The sequence below is a fragment of the Cryptomeria japonica genome, chromosome 9 (assembly GCF_030272615.1).
Source record: "Cryptomeria japonica chromosome 9, Sugi_1.0, whole genome shotgun sequence".
In the NCBI taxonomy this organism is placed as follows: Eukaryota; Viridiplantae; Streptophyta; class Pinopsida; order Cupressales; family Cupressaceae; genus Cryptomeria; species Cryptomeria japonica.
In genome coordinates this window covers 484,654,442-484,670,336 of record NC_081413.1, presented here as the reverse complement: position 1 = coordinate 484,670,336, position 15,895 = coordinate 484,654,442, and positions in this window count along the sequence as shown.

Sequence of the window (15,895 nt, the reverse complement as noted above, 5' to 3'; positions counted from 1 at the left end):
TCTAGGGATGCGTCTCAGTTTTTCCGGTCCCTCTTCAGGGAGGACTCTCAGGGGGAAACGGGGGAGGAGAACCAGGTTCTCACTTGCATTCCTTCTCTTGTCACGGGGGAGATGAATGAGTAGCTTTTGTGTCCTATTTTGTTGGAAGAGCTTGAGAGGATTGTCTTTCACATGAGGAAAGGAAAAGCTCCTGGACCGGATGGGTTCCCGGTTGAATTCTTTCAAGAATTTTGGGATATTATCAAGCTGGATTTACTGGAGGTTGTGCAGGAGTCCCAGAGGAATAAGAAGATGCTTCAAGCATTGAATGTGACTTTCATTACTCTTATCCCCAAGTGTGAGGGGGTTGACTGGTTAGGCCAGTTCCGCCCCATCTCTCTGCAATGTGATTTATAAGAACATCTCTAAGCTGATAGCGGATAGATTGAAGAAGTGTCTGGGGGAAGTTATCTCTGAGGAGCAGAGTGGGTTTGTGGAAGGGTGTCAAATTTTGGATGGGGTGGTCATTGCTACAGAGACCATTCATTCTATGGCAACCTCCAAGTAAAAAGCTATGTTTATCAAGTTGGATATGGCTAAGGCGTACGACAGAGTTCGGTGGTCCTTCCTTCAGAAGATCCTCAAGGCTTTTGGTTTTGCTGATGAGTGGATCCATTGGGTTATGAGTTGTGTTACGACTACTTCTTTCTCTATGATTATCAATGGAGATCATACTAAGTTGTTTGGCGTGTCTAGGGGTCTCCGTCAGGGGTGACCCCCTCTCCCCTTATTTAGTCATTCTTCTGGCTGAGGGTTTGGGGAGGCTGATTAAGCATAATGTGGGTCTGGGTATTATTCAGGGTTGGAGATGGGGTAATGACTTACAGCCGCAGTCTCATTTGTAGTTTGTGGATGACATGGCTCTCATGGGGCTTGCTCGGATCAGAGAAGCTAATAATCTGCGTATGGTTTTGGATGTTTATCTTGCTGCCTCGGGCCAGCTGATCAACGAGGATAAATCTTCTATCCTCTTTTTCAACACTCCTGAAACTATTCAAAGGAGAATTGCTCTTATCTTGAGATTCCAAGTTGGCTCCTTGCCCTTGATTTATTTGGGTATTCCTATCTGTCCTAGTAACCCTCCTAGGGAGTCTTGGTAGGGTATCTTTGATAAATTTCGCACGAAGGTTGATCACTGGACTCATAGATGGCTATCTTTTGCTGGGAGGGTTCAACTAATTCACTCAGTGGTTCAGGCTCTTCCGATCTATCGTTGTATGCTTCATGTGGCTCCTAAGTGGTTCTTGAAGGGTCTAGATTCTCTGGCTAGGCAATTCTTATGGGTAGGCAATCTTTCCTCTTCAAAAAGGAGTCTTGTCAATTGGGACTTGGTGTGTAGCCCAAAGCAGTCGGGGGGCTTGGTTTAAGGCAGTCTGTTATTTTTGGGGAGGCTCTGGCAGCTAATGTGTACTAGAGGTGGTGTGTTGAGCAGGATCAAGGCTGGGCCAGGATTTTGGCCAAAAAATATATGCAGAGGGTCCCAATGCAGGAAATCCCTAGATATCTGCTTGAGGGAAAGGGCTCTTCGATTTGATATACTCTCAAGAGGGGGGCTTCTCTCATTAAGGTAGGACTCTTTTGGATTTGCAGGAGGGGGGAAGAGGTCCTTTTCTAGAATGACTCTTGGGATGGCTTTCCTCCCATTCTTGATCAGTTTCCTAACCTTGGGAATCTGTGCCAGAGGTTTTTGGAGGTTGAATGGTCATGGGTGAGTGACTTCAAGGCTGTCTATAGCTGTGGATGGCTGGATTTGGAGAGGTGGAAGACTCCTAATGAGTGGTTGGTTGCTGGGATGGAGGAAGAGTGTGCTGAGCTGCAGGGCATTTTGGTGAGTAGACATTGTAGCTCCCTCAAGGGTAGGGATGGGCTTGCTTGGTCTCCAAATCCTAAGGGTGTGTTTATGATGGCCAGTGGATACCGAGAATTGTTGAACTGAAGACTTGAGGGAAGAGAGGTGAACTAGTGGAAACAGGTGTGGAATAATGTGTCTTGGCCAAAGTGTAATTGCTTTTCTTGGACTTTGGCTTTGAATAGATGTCTAACCTGGGACAATATCCGCAAGCGGGGATTTTTGGGGCCCTCTATGTGTGTTTTGTGTGGTAATGGGGAAAAAGAGACCTCACACCTATTCTTCAGATGCCCCTTCTCTATGCTTATTTGGCATTATTGGTGGGGGGTGTGGAAGTATCCTTGTATCCACGTGAATTCTTTGGTGGAGTTCTAGAGCAGTTTGGGCAGACCTCCTATCCTGTCCTCCTTCCTACAGACTATCTGGTATATTGGGCCCATCTTCATTATGTGGCAGATCTCGCTCGAGAGGAACAGGAGGATCTTTCGTGAGGTCAGATTGTTTGTACAACAAGTTTGGAATAGGATCATTGCAATGATCCGGGAGACAGTGGAAGCGAAATGTGAGGTGAATTTTCCTTTGGGTAGAAAGGAGGCAGATATTTTGAGTAGGCTTGGTTTCCAGGAGTTGTCTTCGGCCTCAGCTTGTGTCAGGGGTAATCTAAGGGTAGCCCAGGCCCTGCTAGAGTTGGTGGTGTTGGCAAGAATAGCATGGGGGAGGTTTTTTTCCTCTTTTCGGTGCATAAAGGGTGGCAATCTAATAATTTTATGGAGAGATTTGTGATTCTCTATGCCCTAGAGGGTTCTTTGGAGCTAGGACGAAGGAAGGTGATTTGTGAATCAGACTCACAAATTGTTGTTAACTTGTTGACTAAGCAGAAGGTGAGTGGGGTTCAATGGTAGTTGGCATGGATTGTTCAGCAGATTCTCCAAATTAGTTCTTTAATGGAGCAGGTATCTTTCATCCACATCCCTCATGAATGGAATAGAGCAGTTGATCATTTGGCCAAGTGGGCCTCGAAGCATGGTAGTGACTGGAAAGTTGAAGGATGGGAGCATCTCTGTGGGATTACTGTCAGGACTTGAAAAGATTTTTACTGAGGAAAAGATTTTTACTGAAGACATTGATGGTTATGAAGTTGGTTGATCTGGGGCTGGTTTGGTGGTTCTTTCTTGGGGCCTTGGGGCTCTGGGTCTTTTTGTAATTCTTGTTTCTGATTCTCAATAAATTTTTTACCCCTTTTATTCAAAAAAAAATAACCTCTTAATTTAAAATTATCCCTTAGAAGATAGAAATTTAAATTTAAATTTAGGGTTAAAAATGACCTCTTAATTTTCAAAAATTGAAAATGGAAAGGAGGGAAGATTAAATTTAAAATTAGGGTTGTGCAAATCTAACCTCTTAATTTTAAAATTTAAAATTTTGGAATGTTGAAATATTGAATAACCCAATTTAATTTTAAAAATTAGGGTGTATGTAATTAACCACTTAATTTAAAAATTTAAATTAAAAATTGAAATGTTGAAATTCCTATTTTTTTTACCTTAGGGCGACCTAAAATCAATTAAATTTCATAAATATCTGGAATTGAGCAGTAAAATATAGTCAAACAGGCTCCCAAAATTTGAGGAGGAAAGGTCGGGACTAGGTTGTATACTACCTAGTCCAGTCAACTTTTAAAAAAAAAATTAGGGAAGCAAGATACTGTGATTTTAATGCGAATTCCAGAAGCATATGGGAATTGGAGATGTCTGGATATGGGAAAACAAGCCTTGAAAGTCGAAATAGGACACACTTAAGATGTTTAATAAATTGATTAATTGAAAGAAAGAAACAAAAAAGAGCACTCTTAAGGTTAAGGGCCAACTTTTATGAGCTTTAGATCTAATTAAATTGATTAAATGCTTAAAGGTAATTTGAAAAGTGCACAAGATTCATTTAAACTTTAAAATTAAGCGGTTTATAACCGCTTAATTTTAAAAATTTAAATTTGCAAAATTTGAATGTTGTAAGGTGCGAAAATGAATTTTTGAAATTGAAACAAGGACTCAAATCTGAAAATTAATTCAAGATCTATACAATCCACAAGTTTAATTTTAAAATTAAAAACTAGGGGTTTTTTATTTAACCACTTAATTTTAAAAAAATTAAAAATTGAATATGTAAATGAAAACTTTAATTGTAAAAATTGAAAACTTCTTAGATCTAAAACAATCAATCCAATTTAGGCAAATCATAAGCTCAATTTTGAATCTAAAAATTAGGGTTTTTGTGAATTTAACCTCTAAATTTTTTTAAATTGCAAGGAAATTAAGCTTGTAATTAAAATTTTGAATTTTAAATTGCATACACTCAAATCTGAAAACAAAATAAGAATTAAGGGTATAAGGAGTCGGGTTCACCAAAAGATAAAGGGGAAAATTAGGTGACTTGGCAATTTGCAACAATGAAGAAGAAATTACCAAATCACCTATTTTCTCTTTGAGGGGAGACATCTTTACATTCAAAAGAGGGGGTAAATCCACTAGATTGAGTCACTAACCAGATTAGGACTAAATACTAAGTAGATTGATTGAAATGGAATATGTTTGACCCTCTTTTATAAGTTGACTAGTTGAATTAAGACTAAGTGATGGAAATGAAGACAAATATGAGAAAACAGAGAGCTACAGATTTGGGATTTCATCATGCACATGGATCTGAGAAGTTTGAGATGATTCGGAGCTGCTCTATGAAATCTGCCAAAAGTAGCAGGGACCGTGTGTCCAGACCAGGTCGCCCACTCTCTTGGTCCTCCGAACTTTTTGCATGTCAAAAAGGGTTTTTCCATCTCTGCAAATAAAGCTTAATTCCAGAGATACAACTATGCACCTTCTTTATGCACACAGAAGGAAAGGAAAATGTGTCAGGAATAGGGATTTGCCTTTAGGTCAAACCCCGGTTTTGGAATTACCGAGTGGTTGAAAAAATGAAATTGAAATGATTGAAAGTAGAAATCCTCCTCTTTGAGGGGATGTTGAATTGACTGAAAATGAAATGCTTATATCTCTTTGTGAGGCTTTTCTTGCCTCCACATGGCATTATGATTTCATGAATTAGAATGTTGATCTCCTCTTCAATGCTTCAAATCTTGACTCTATTTCTTCTCCAAAGCTTGAAGGAAGACTGAAAATTCTCAATCTCTCTTGAATGCTTGATCTCTAGAATGCTCAAATGCTTGATTGAATTTCCATTATTCTCAAATGAGAGGGGAAATCCCTCTTATATACTTGCCAGTAGGATGAATTAATTAATTTTTCAACATGAGCCAACATACAGGGGTTTTCTCGCTTCAAATTTGAGATAGGTCAAGGGGGGCCCAAGGATAGGTCCCCATTAAGGTGGACTAGGGTGCCACACCCTAGTCCTACCCTAATTTGGGGCATGATCAAGGTGGTAGTTGGGTGGCTCATTGAGTTGAATGAATTTTTTGACATGTGTGAGCATAATCAGGTCTTCGATCAGACCAAGGGGTGCAAACACTAAGGCGAAGACCCAAATGCGGTCAGAAATTGCAAGGGGTGCAATTTTAGGACACTACATCCTGCAAACGCAACTAAATTCCTTCCTAGGTAAGTCACACCTAGTGCACCTTGTCATCTAAATCCAACACAACTCACCTTGAAGGGATGTCAAAATCAACATCCTAGTCTTCTAGATCAAACTTGACCAACAAATAACAATCTATACCAGTCACAATAGGAAATTTGACCAATAAATGCAATTTATGTTAGATATTAGACTTGTTGGAATATTTTGTTATCATTGATGTCGCCATATTCCTGTGTTGCAAAGAATTGGTTTGTTCCAGAGATCTGATTTGGTTTGGTTGTGAATGTGCTGATGCAGATTAATGGGTTTCGAGATACTTATCTCTAGTTGATTCAGTATGAGTTTCAGTGTTCTGGAAGGTGATTTGGTCGAGTTATGTGATTCGGTGTGATGGTCGGTTCTTTTGTTGGTTCTGTATTGCAGATTTGTGATGTCTAGATTATATTACTCTGAAATTGATTCATTATGTTGTACAAATTTTGGAGAGTGTTTGGGACATTCATGTGTGTCCTCAGATCGGGTGGTTCATGAGTTGGGACTTCGCAAGTTGGTGTTCTTGAGCTCCTATGATGAAATAATGATGATTCTTACTATCCTAGTTGTTGCAGTTATTGTGGTGGAATTCATGTTGCTTGTTGATGTTCTCTGAATGTGTTCTATGCGTTTTGGTGGTTCGCGTTGATCATGGTGCACATTATTAAAATTTTATTGGTCTAGTGGTATTTTGTGTGTTATGTGACATATTTGATGGTTCAGTGTGGTGCGGATGATCTTGGTGAATTATTCGGTAGTGTTGCATGTTTGAGGATTTGATTTGGGTCCATGCTATGTCCTTGCCGACATTGTATTGGTCCAGTTATGGATTTATGTATTGTGTGATGTAATTTTGTAATTAGGTCTTAAGTGTTGAGCCGACCTTAAGGTTAAGGTTGATGATTTGTATAAATAAGTGTTTTAATCATGTAAGATGTGTTTCTGTGGTTGTATCTACGATCTATGAGAGTAATGTATGTGTGAACAAGATAATTTATCCTTCGGTAGTGGAGAAGAGCAGAGAAGTGTTGTTGTGCAGATAGTGTGCTCAACCGGAACTGTAATCAGGCATTTGGAGATTCTATTCTTTCAATTCATGTAATTTGTATTGTTGTCTGATATTTGTAAGGCAATGAGCCTTCCCAAGTTTGTTTCCCTTTGTTGTTTTGAGCAGCGATCTCTAGGTAGTGTGCCTAAATGTGCGTCCATTCCCCATTGTAATATTTACACATACTACTATAGAGTATCATCATATTGTGGGTAGGTTCCCACTGTGGTTTTTCCCTTGACCGAGTTTTCAACGTCAAAAATCCATGTGTTATGTGTGTTGTTGATGTGGTGTTTATCTTTTATATTGTTGTTGTTGATCAAATCTAAAGTTGAGATTAATTTGTTTGAGTTTGGTGAAAACTGATTCACCCCCTCTCTCAGTTTTCCTACATTGTTGCTACCAACAATTGGTATCAGAGCTAGATCTTCTGGAAGGAGCTTGACCGCTTGAGGAGATCCGATATGGCAGTTGTTGTTTTCAAGGAGGAGAGTCTGAGATTTGATGGGAATAATTACTCTATATAGAAGAACCGGATGGAAACTCACTTGAATTGCCTTGGAGAAGATTATTGGAAGATCACAAAGAATGCATACATCGTTCCTCTGAATGGTCCAGTTATTGCAGCTGAGATCAAAGATGTTGAACATAACATAAGAGCTAAACAAGAATCTTTGAGTGCCTTGACTGATGCAGAGATGACTAACATGATGGGATTGCAGACTGCACATGAGATTTGGGAGAAGTTAGAAAACCTATATGAAGGAGATAAACATGTGAAAGTTGCTAAATTGCAGAGCTTGAAAGGAAAGTATGAGTTGCTGAGAATGGGAGAAGATGAGAATATTTCATCATTTATGGCTAAATTGAATGATCTTGTGCTGAACATCAGATGTGTTAGTGGATTCCTTGAAGAAGATGTGATTGTGGCTTAGAAGGTGTTGAGATCTTTGCCTCCTACTTATAAACCTAAAGTTACTACTATTGATGAGATCCAGACTGTGACAATTGTGACAAGAGATATGTTGGTTGGTAAGATTGATGCTTTTGAATTGAGTGAACTTGGTGAATCAAATTGAAAAACTAATACTGCATTTAAAGCTATTGTATCCAAGAAGCAGAAGTATGATTCGCGAGAAAGTTCAACTAGGGTTTCCAGATATGAAAGGGAAATGAGAGAGATGGAAGAACAGGAAAGAGAATTGGAAGAGCTTGAAGCACTTATTGCCAGAAGATTGCCTAAGTGAGCTGGTAAGTATGAAGGGAAGTTACCTTTGAAATGTTTTTCATGTAATAAGATTGGTCATTTTTCTTCTAGGTGTCCTGAAAGAGAAGAAAGAGTGTCAAAGTATGATAAGCCTTACAAGCCTAACCGCAAGTATAGATATTAGAAGAAGTGTTATTCTGCTAGTGAAGAAGGTGTAATAGATGATGAGTCTAAGAAAAGGAATTTAGAAGATGAATTTGTGTTCATTACTATCAAGGAAGATGATCTGGTATCTGTTGATTCTACAAGTTGTATTGTTGAAGAGAAAGCTTTGGCTACTAAAATTGATGAGAAAGATGAATGGGCGATTGACAGTGGTTGTTCACATCACATGAGAGGTGACAAAGGTAAATTTGTGAATATGGATAAGTATGATGGCATGTAGTGATATTTGGAGACAAAAAAGCTTGTGTAATCCATGGTAGAGGTTTTATTTCTCTTGATCGTAAGCATAATATTGATGATGTTTTATATGTTGAAGGTTTGAAGCATAATATTTTGAGTGTTGGTCAGATGGTTGATAAGGTATATGATTTGCAATTCAAGAATGGGAAATGTAAGATCTTGAATATCTTTGGTATAGAAATTGCATCAGGAATTAAAACTAAAGGTAATATCTTTCATCTGAATGCTGGTGAGAAAAGTTGTTTGATTGCTCAGATTGATGAGAGTTGGTTCAGGCATAAAAGGATTTGTCATGTTAACTTTGACTACATGATTAAGATAAGTTCTACTCAATCTATTAGAAATCTACCTATTGTAAAGCCTACTAATCCGGTGTGTAAAGAATGTCAATTGGGAAAGCAAACAAGAATTTCATTCAAGAGAAAATTGTATTCTAATGGATTATTAGATCTTGTGCATATTGATTTATGTGGACCTTCTAGGGTGAGAAGCTTGCAGGGTGACAGATACTTTATGTTGCTGATTGATGACTATTCTAGGATGATGTGGGTTACTTTTCTAAGGGAGAAATATGAAGCATTGGAGAAATTCAAAATATTCAAAGCTAGAGTGGAGACATAGATAGGATTGAAGATGAAGTGTTTGAGGTCTGATAGAGAAGGAGAATTCACTTTTGGTGAGTTTAATTCCTTTTGTGAAGAGCATAGAATTAGGAGACAGTTATCTGCTTTAAGAACCTCTTAGCATAATGGATTTGTTGAAAGGAAGAACAAAATTGTTTTGGATGTTGCTAGAACTATGATGATTGAAGGAAATGTTCTGCATATCTATTGGAGAGAAGTTGTTAGCACTGTTGTATACACATTTAACCAAGTGCATATAAAAGGTAATTCTGGTAAGACTCCTTATGAGTTATGGTTTGGTCATGTTCCTATAGTTACATATTTTAGAATCTTTGGAAGAAAATGTTATATCAAAAGAGATGAGGATATTAGAAAATTTGATGCAAGATGTGATGAAGGAATCTTTTTAGGATATTCTACTAAGAGAAAAGCATATCGGTGTTACAACAAAAGATTGAGAAAGATAGTGGAAAGTGTTAATGTGAAGGTTGATGAGAATCATGAGAATCAAATCAGAGCATGCAAATTGATGATTAGGATGTTACTTTAAAGCAAGTGCATACTTTGAGCATGAAACAGAGTGATTTGAAAGAAACACTAGATTTAGATGGTGTTGCCAGTGAAGAAGTTCAAGAGACTAACAAATAGAGGAATCAAAAGACCCCTAGGTATGTAAGATTGAAACATTCAAAGAATTAGATTATTGGTGATAAAAATAAAGGTGTGATGACTAGGAGAAGATTTATTGCTGAAGAAACATGTCTGATTTCTAAAATTGAGCCTAAAGATGTTGTTGAAGCTTGTAAAGATGAAAATTGGGTAAAATCTATGGAAGAAGAGTTAGATCATATTGAGAAGAACAATACATGGGAACTCATTCTGAGACCTAAGGACAAGAATATAATTGGTAATAAATGGGTGTTCCAGAATAAGCTAAATGAAGATGGACAAAATGTTAGAAACAAAGCAAGACTAGTATGTAAGGGATATTTATAAATGGAAGGTATTGATTTTGAGAAGACTTTTGCTCCGGTAACTAGAATTGAAGTTGTTAGACTATTTCTTGCATATGTTACTCATAAGAAATTCAAGGTATAGCAGATGGATGTGAAGTCAGCCTTTTTGAATGGTGAATTCGAAGAGGAAGTCTACACTGAGAAACTGGATGGATTTTCATTGACAAATGAAGAAGACATGGTATGTAGATTGAAGAAAGCATTGTATGGACTAAAACAAGCCCCTAGAGCTTGGTATACTAGATTGGATAGGTATTTGATGGAATTGGGATTTTGTAAAGGTATTGTTGATAGTAATTTGTACTTCAAGATTGATAACGATAATATTTTAATTGTTGAAGTCTTTGTTGATGACATTATTCAGGGGAGCATTAGAATCCCAAGGAGGCATAATATTTTATTTTACTTTCTTTATTTTTTATTTATTCATTTTTGTAGAGTGGGAAATCGAACCAATGCAAAGGGTGACTAAACCCCTCAAGGTTTAAATAAGCTCCTCTCCAATCTGAGTAAACCTTTGGGATTCCTTAACCTCTAAGTTTACTCACTAAGATGAAAAGAGAGTGTAAAACTAACTAATGCTAATAGATAATAAAAAATTAACTATAAAACCCAAAAGTACCAGTCAAAGAGATCATCTGATGAATTTTATACACTCTATGTCCAAGATGAACGTGCATGTTGAGGATGCTAGAACGGCGGGAAAGAGTCTCATATGGACGAACTACAAAACCCCATATAGAAAGTGCAAAATGGCCAGAAACCAAGGTTTTACACACTAGATGCTATGATAATACATAATGATGATAAACAAAATGAAATACACTATCAAAAAGATGAAAAGGGAAATCTCACAAAGGTCCAATGAATTAAGCTTCCAACCAATACAATACCTTTGCTAAACCTTCAACACCAAGAAGATGGATCTTGTTGGAGTGAAGACAAGAACGAATCCTTCAAGTGGATGAAGCTTCGACAATGGCATGGTGAGAGAGATGCAAGAAAAACTAGCTGTGAGAATGTTAGAGAGCATGAAAGAGTTCTAGAGATTGATTAGAGACAAGAGAGAGCGAAAATGAATGCAAAAAGGAAAGATAAAGGGGACTACAATACATCCCGAATTTGATGGCCACAGAAGGAGGCGTTATAATGCCAAAATTATTAGGTGTAACATCCCTTGTGTCTAAATATTCATCGGACGAATGTGTCGTGCACTAGTGTTTGTGAGCATAGTAATCTGAATATTTAGAAAGTTAGCTAGAAAAGGTGGCAAAGTGATCTGGGCAAGTAAATGAGGTGGAGGATTGATCGTCGTCTCTGATTCAGCTTAAATAGAAGGCATCATGTGACATTAAATTCCACAAGGTCAAATTTGCAATGTTACATTTTGCCCCCACTTTAGCAAGTATATCGAAAGGAGATGCAAGATAAAGTAGAGATGGAGAAAGAATTATACCTATACATGAAGGAGAAGCAGAGTCTTCTGTCCAGACAGAGTTGGCCCCAGGGAAGAAACTTAAGTCAAACCTTCATAGAGTAGTGTAAGGCTATATCATCACAAACATGTTAGCTGTAGACAAACATGTCAAATGAAAAATTAAATTTTGTATACAAAATTATTATTGACAAAAGATAAATTACAAGATTGTGATCACTAAGATTATATGATCATTAGATGGTGTCGATATGGGTAGAAAGTTGTGTTATGCTAGATAGTCATACAATTGGGCAACATGTGACTAGTACAAACTACATTATGGGACGACCACATAAAAGATAGTGTTTTGTCCCCCACAAAGGTAGCAAATAAGGTAAAAGTCTGAGATAAATATGACATTAAAATGCAAATATGAATAAATGCAAATATGATAGACCCCCCTTAGAATGATATGTGTTACGCAGAGAGGAATGCAATTCATTCTAAGGAGAAGAGATGTGTCATGTCAACATAGTGATATGTTTCCATGGAATGCAACCTTGCAACAAATAGCACACGATACCCACAACATCAATGAAAACACATAAAGAGTTAGGAGGATCTAATTATTCGTCATTAGAAGAACTCATAGAAGTGAAACTGGATAATGTATATGGTTGCATATGAGTTACTCATCATGGCCCCAACGTTTTTCAGATCTGAAGAAAGACACATGAAGACAAAGATAAAATAAAAATACTATTCAACATGGAAGAATGCCTAAATGCCCCCAATGCTTTGCATCATCCTCAAATATCAAAAAGAAAGCTAGGACAAAGAAAAGAAAGATGAAACAAATAGGAGAAGTCACGAGAAATATAATCCCATATATCCAAGCACCTACAGAGTAACTTGGTTCCTTTAGGAGAGCACAACATATAAAGACAAGCATGGGAGAGAACATGATAGGAATGCTCTAATCTAAAAGATAAGAAGATTACTACTCTAATGATCCTTCACAATCAAATCATCATCCTCTTAATCTTGATCATATGTAGAGGGAGGACAAGCCTAAAGAGGGACAATCATTAAGGTAGTACTAGGCATCTCGCCAGTAGAAAAAACCAAGGATAAGGTTGCCTCAACATTCTCATCCAACAACTCTTGAGAGGTGATATCAATGATCGTGTCAAGATTTTTGACAACGTCAAAATCTCCCCTAGAGAATCAAATAAGAAGCTCTCTGAAGAAAAGGTAGGTGACTTAACTCAAGGCAGTGAAATAGGAGCCGCACTATTGACCCTTTGAAAGAGGGGTTGTGAAAAACTTCTGAAAAGGTGGAGCATCCTCCACAACAAGCACAAAAGTAGACAAATAAATCACAAGAATTGATTTTCTATTGAAAAAATCAAGAATAGGGCACTGCTCGAACGTGCACTTAGACTACTAACACTTAGACAACTAAGGGGAGGGCTTCATGTCAATCGTAGTAAGTATAAGGACCTTAGAAAAGTTGTGATGAAGATATGGAGATGAAGTGAGAGGACTAGACCATGTTGCATTGGACACCACTTGTGTATGAAACATGTCTATAGGTTATGAAAATGAAGGGATATTAAGCAAAGAAGTGATGAGAAATGACTCCAAGGAAGGAGTGATGAAAACCTGTAGCTCCATAGGGAATGGCTCATCAATAGTCCTCAAAGTGGTGGGAAGAAACACAAAGGATGGAGCGGAAGAAAATGCAAAGATAATGGTGGGAGAAACAGAAGTGGAAGTAGGTACAGATGCAGCGGAAGCATAAGCAGGCATCAAAGACTCACCCTCACCCTTCAAAGTGGCCTCACATTCTCGAACCATTAACTGTCGACGATGTTTGTGCTTGTGCGCAAGCTGGTTTTGACATAGATGGGAACTAGAAAGAGAAGCTTGAAAAGATATAGTAGCATCATTCTCCATAGCAGAGGCCATCGATGTCATTGTTGGAAAAGGAGGCCCAACTGATGAAGCAGGAGGTGCCACTGTAGAAGGCACTAAAGGCTCAACTGTGGACACCTTTCCTCATTTTTCTCTAAGAGAAATCAGAGGAACAAGAGGTATCCTCAAAGGATGAGGTATATGAGCGAAGGGTTAAGGAGAAGCATAGAGAAAATGCTTACTCTTTCCATACAAGGTAGAATTAGGGATACCTACAAGGATCGACAGCTCAAATGGAGGATGGCACTTAGACATCAGCAATGCGAGTGACTTTGCCTCGTCTATGCTAGGCACCAACGTAGGAACAAAAGACACTATTGGAAGCTATGTAGTCCTTGATAGAAAGGGATGTCTACCTTGAGGAACAAATTTGTCCTTAACCCCTAACGAAGAGGCAATGGAGTACACAACATGTCGTAATACAAGAGAAAATAGTGATCGAGGGGTGGAGATAGATATAAGGGGAGCTAAAGACACAACAGGTTGAATTAATCTTGATGTCACTTTCCCAATCTTATATTTGTAATAATCCTTATATAATAGATCACAACGGGGAAGCATGGGTCCAACTGGAGTAGACCAAAAATGATCCAATGAAAATCACCCATGGGACACCAGTGGTTGATACCCAGTATCATGGATAATGTGCACGACACCTTTTTGAGAAAACTTAAAACATATATGTACCACTGAGGGGACCGCATCCATAGCAACCAAATAGGGAATCCCTAGTTTCACAAGTCATAGGTAGGATTTAGGGATAACAACAAAAGTGATAGATGTTGTCTTGGGTCCCACGAGGATTGTCAAGGTGGTGCACCCCATGGATGGAATATAAATTTCATCATGCATTTGTATGGTAGCGGGTGAACTCACAATGTTGGTTCCCACTTTTTAGTACATCCTGATTTTTGCTGAAATCATACATTTTTTAGAAAATATAATGATTTAAGCTTTAAGAGGTTCCATTTGAAGTAATTAATTGAAGAGAGTTATCTCAAAGGATCTTAGATCAAAATTTATTGGATATAACCTCTCTACTTATAAATGATTTAAGATTTAAGAGGTTCCATTTGAAGTAATTTTTTGAAGAGAGTTATCTCAAGGGATTCTCCTTTGCATCTATCAAATGTTGATAAAAAACCAATTTTACATTAGCTTTTGGGGGATCAAATGAATTCATTTAGAAGTTTTATTTTTTTAAGTATTTAGCCCTTATTATAAGCTTTCCAAATAGTATTATTTTTTAATATATTTAATTTCATTAATATATTTTTATTTTATTTCTTATGAATGTAGGATTTTCACCGAACATGAACTTCTTTGTTCAATGCTTATGGAAAAATAGTAAACGTCACCCAAAAAATTCTGAAAAATATTTACGCACTAGGTATTGAAGTCCTCTTTCCAAAAATAAATAAATAAATTGATTTTCGTTACATATACAACAAGTTATGTAATATCAAATGGACATATGTCAAAATTACAGTTAACTCGACTTCAAATCTTAATAAAATATGAAATATTGAAGATGATGTTACAAAACCAATTGCAAACACTAGATATGGACGTTACAAAACCAAATTTGAAAGAATCACATTCATATTTATTACACAAAATAAGTTATACTATACAGAGTGAGTATCACTCTTTAAAAATGTTGTTTTTTGAAAAAAAACTAGTTTTCGAGGGAGATAGAAAAATGGAAGCAAACTGATTCCAAAAATTATCAAAAAATATTTTTAGAATCTACATACAAAATGACACAAATCACTAGTTCACATCATCTACAAATTCCTTACGGTTTAGAAGTAATAGGTGTTTGAATCTGAAGTTTTTTCTGAAAATGAATATTGCAGTGTCAAAGTTGGCAAAAAAGTGTAACCCACTTTTGTGGGTTCACCCTAGTATGACACTCATCATATATTGCCTGATGAAGACTATTAATAAAGAGGACCTCCTTCTTAATGACACTCTTTGCATGATGGATCAACCATAACACCTGTAACAGTGTTACCATTGATATTAGCAAGGATGTTGACAATAGGCTCTCTACTATACAACAAATCCAAAGATGTGAATGATATATCCAAATTGCTCGTCCTCTAGCTCAAGGGAGAAATTAGAGTGATAGTGACCATATTGACATAAGGATAATCACTCATTGTAGGAGCAAATGATGCAAAAATAAATTTTGACTAAGGAGGCATAAATAGGTCAGTATATATTTGTAACTCGCCGCTCAATTTATCCACAGACTTGTTGATTATTGTTTTTTATCCCTGGCCCAAATAGTATCGTTATCTATATGGTCTTGGACAATATGTCAGAAATGCCTACAATGTGCAGTGTCGTGTCTAGGCACATGGTGATTATGGAAGACATTTGAACCATAATACTAGTGAGTGTATGGTTTGTTATGAGGAAGTGGTCTAATCTCAAGGAGGGTCATTAGATTATCCTTTAATATTTTTTGCAATACACTCAAGTAAGAATTGGATAGCTAATGTAGAGGCATCAACCCTCCTTTTGTTTTCTTTGTTTAGTTTTGTGTTCATTGTTAATTTTTTGCTTGTAGTAGTATTTGGATACAACTTATTTTTCCTCTTCCTTAGTCAACATATTGACTC